Here is a 4,272-nt window from a genome sequence, read left to right on the forward strand (position 1 = left end):
GACCTGACGGGGAAAAAGAAACGAAGGATGAAACGAGCGAAATAAAGACTCAAAACAAATGCAAATACAAATTACTTTATATATTCTGCACTTTTTAAAACAAATAAAAGGTTTAAATATGATGACAATCAAGAACTGGGCCGACATTATAACTAATATAAGAAATAAAAGAAACAGATTTAATGTTTTTTTATTTACAAATTTGGCAAAAAATGTTACCATTGTTTTTGGCCTTAATTTTATTTATTTATTATTTTTTTATTTAGTTTATCCTCTCTGGTCTTTTTTTGTACAAGTTTAATGTTTTAAAAATGTTGAAAGTAGAACAAAATAAAATAAAAAATTAAAATAAAAATAATTAAAAAAACAATTACATTTAAAAAACATTAAAATATAATTCAATGTTGAAAGTAGTTTTTTTTTTAAATCAATACAAAAAAACAACAACATTACATTTAAATAAAACAATAAAATTAAGTTAAATACAAATATGGTGGACTAGATAGAAAATATCCAGGAATAAAGTGCATTATTGATAAAAATGTCATAGTTTATCATTTTTCCACATTTTGCTGTAAAAATGCCACGTTCTTTGTTATAAAAGTTCTTTCCGTGAGCGTTTTACAGAGTTTAGTCCAGATAAACACGTGACCTGAACGTTATTGTCCACTTTATCGAGACAAACCAAACATTTCTTTTCAAACGTGCACATTCTTCACCTCCAGACATCTCTGCGCGTGAAGAAAAAAGAATGAACGTCGGATTAAACTCGGAAACGGTTCACGCCACGTTTGAATAATCTGATTACTCCAGAAATCAGAACCAGACGACGTTCGTCGAGCTCCTGCACGTTTTGTAACTGCTCTGCAAACGTTGAAAAGGAACGTGATGAGTTCTTGTACTTTTAAATGTCAAAATGTAACGCTTAAACAATTATGACTATTTAAAGAGCGACATTACAGGCAAGGTGTTTTATTTTTTCATTTAATCCACTTTTATTTGTAGATTTCTCTTGGTCTTTTCCTCCCACAGAAACGTTTAAATCAGCTCCGACAAACTCCAAACTTTACAATCTGAGACCGAACAAGATCGAGACGGATCAAACAGAAGCATTTGTTTACGTCTGATTCTGAATCTGATTTATTTATGCTTAAAGTTTAAAAAAAATTAGGCAAAAGTGGAATTTTTTAATATATCAAAGTTTCACCAAGTTTATTCAAACATTAAATAGGAAATTATAAATCCAGGCTGTATTTTATCTTAATTTAAACAGCATTTTTTCAGATTAATATGACCAAAATGTGCTTTTCAAAAAAAAAAAAAAAAACTTATTTTTATATGAAACGTGACATGAAAAACTTGTAATACACGTTTTCTTGAATTTATTAAAGTAACCAAAGCAATAAGTTTCAAATGTGTTCTTCTAATTGTATGATCTTTATAATTAACTTAAGTGTAATTAAATTAGTTTTATGTGTGGTTTGTGTGGGGTAATTCAAGGTCACGTGTCGAGACAAAACGCGTTAAAAGTCGTTTCATTGCGCAACATTTGAAAAAAAGAACGTGCTTCAGGTCAAAGTGTCCAAACCGTGACTCAAACTCTAGACGCGGTTTGGACGCGGCCCAAGACGTTTGCATCCTGCACTGTCCTTTGTCCCGCACGAACCTGCACAAACGCGCTCCAAACGCGCTCCAAACGCGCCTCAAACGCGCCTCAAACGCGCTGCTCCTTCTTCCTCCTGGAGAGAGAAAAGACAGAATGATCGCGTCTGGAGTCACGCAAACCAAAGCTGTAAACGTGTCCGTGAGCGCGCGGGCCACCCACGCGCGGGCGGTGCGGCGGGACGCGGAGATAAACTCGTAAAACGGAAGTAAAACGCGTAAACGCGCCACTTCAAACAGAGCTATAAAACTGTCAGCGGCTCGTGCACCGCGTCCAGGCGCACGCCAGGCGCGCGCGGAGCGTTTAAGGCGCAAATAAAACCCCCGCAAAGCTGATTAAACAATTAGATATAAAGACAGACAGTTTAAGAAGCCGCACTCACTGAAACAAACTTCTAATCTTCTACAGAACCTGGCGCATCGCGACACAGACGCGCACACTCCGTCCTTCGCTTCAAACACGCGCAGCTTCTGCAACAGAAAAAAGCAGAAACCGCGGAAAGAACCCGCACATTTCCCCTGAGGAGGGGGCGGGGCTCTGCTGCCGTCCAATCAGAGGCAGCGCCGCGGCGCACACGAGGCTGCGCATTGGCCGCTCCGCGCGTCACTCAGGAGTAGGAGGCGTGGCCGCGGGGAAAGTGCCCACATGGCGGGTTCACAGAGACACGCGCGGGTCTGTCCACCAGGGGGCGCTCTGAGGACGGAGGAGACACGTGGACACAAAGACTCACTGACACTGTCATGAGACAGTAACTGTACAAAAACTATATAAATGTATAATGTAATATGTAATTATACACACACAAATACACCACACACACACACACACACACACACACTCACACTCACACACACACACTCACACACACACACACACACACCACACACACACACACACACACACCACACACACACACACACACACACACAGACACACACACACACACACCACACACACACACACACACAGACACACACACACACACACACCACACACACACACACACACACACACCACACACACACACACACACCACACACACACACACACACAGACACACACACACACACACACACCACACACACACACACACACCACACACAGACACACACACAGACACACACACACACACACCACACACACACACACACACCACACACACACACACACACACACACCACACACACACACACACACACACACAGGAGGCCTGCAGGGGGCAGCAGAGAGCAGGTGTAATTAGTGATGTCAGAACTGGTTTGCAATGAGCCGTGTTTTATCTGTATTTTGAAGGTTTGACTGCTGCTCCTCTGCTGCTCCTCTGGTTCTCCTCTGGTTCTCCTCTGGTTCTCCTCTGCTGCTCCTCTGGTTCTCCTCTAGTTCTCCTGCTCCTCTGGTTCTCCTCTGGTTCTCCTCTGCTGCTCCTCTGGTTCTCCTCTGCTGCTCCGCTAGTTCTGCTCCTCTGGTTCTCCTCTGCTGCTCCTCTGGTTCTCCTCTGGTTCTCCTCTGCTGCTCCTCTGGTTCTCCTCTGCTGCTCCTCTAGTTCTCCTGCTCCTCTGGTTCTCCTCTGCTGCTCCTCTAGTTCTCCTGCTCCTCTGGTTCTCCTCTGCTGCTCCTCTGGTTCTCCTCTGGTTCTCCTCTGCTGCTCCTCTGGTTCTCCTCTGGTTCCCCTCTGGTTCTCCTCTGGTTCTCCTCTGCTGCTCCTCTGGTTCTCCTCTAGTTTTTCTGCTCCTCTGTTTCTCCTCTGGTTCTCCTCTGCTGCTCCTCTGGTTCTCCTCTGCTGCTCCTCTAGTTCTCCTGCTCCTCTGGTTCTCCTCTGGTTCTCCTCTGCTGCTCCTCTAGTTCCCCTGCTCCTCTGGTTCTCCTCTGCTGCTCCTCTGGTTCTCCTCTGCTGCTCCTCTAGTTCTCCTGCTAATCTGGTTCTCCTCTGCTGCTCCTCTGGTTCTCCTCTGGTTCTCCTCTGCTGCTCCTCTAGTTCTCCTGCTCCTCTGGTTCTCCTCTGCTGCTCCTCTAGTTCTCCTGCTCCTCTGGTTCTCCTCTGCTACTCCTCTGGTTCTCCTCTGGTTCTCCTCTGCTGCTCCTCTGGTTCTCCTCTGCTGCTCCTCTAGTTCTCCTGCTCCTCTGGTTCTCCTCTGCTGCTCCTCTGGTTCTCCTCTGGTTCTCCTCTGCTGCTCCTCTAGTTCTCCTGCTCCTCTGGTTCTCCTCTGCTGCTCCTCTGGTTCTCCTCTGGTTCTCCTCTGCTGCTCCTCTGGTTCTCCTCTGCTGCTCCTCTAGTTCTCCTGCTCCTCTGGTTCTCCTCTGCTGCTCCTCTGGTTCTCCTCTGGTTCTCCTCTGGTTCTCCTCTGCTGCTCCTCTAGTTCTCCTGCTCCTCTGGTTCTCCTCTGCTGCTCCTCTGGTTCTCCTCTGGTTCTCCTCTGCTGCTCCTCTAGTTCTCCTGCTCCTCTGGTTCTCCTCTGCTGCTCCTCTGGTTCTCCTCTGGTTCTCCTCTGCTGCTCCTCTGGTTCTCCTCTGGTTCTCCTCTGCTGCTCCTCTGGTTCTCCTCTGCTGCTCCTCTAGTTCTCCTGCTCCTCTGGTTCTCCTCTGCTGCTCTTCTGGTTCTCCTCTGGTTC

The sequence above is a fragment of the Eucyclogobius newberryi genome, unplaced genomic scaffold (assembly GCF_026437365.1).
Source record: "Eucyclogobius newberryi isolate DKJ021-1_F unplaced genomic scaffold, fEucNew1.0.hap1 SCAF_21, whole genome shotgun sequence".
Lineage (NCBI taxonomy): Eukaryota > Metazoa > Chordata > Actinopteri > Gobiiformes > Gobiidae > Eucyclogobius > Eucyclogobius newberryi.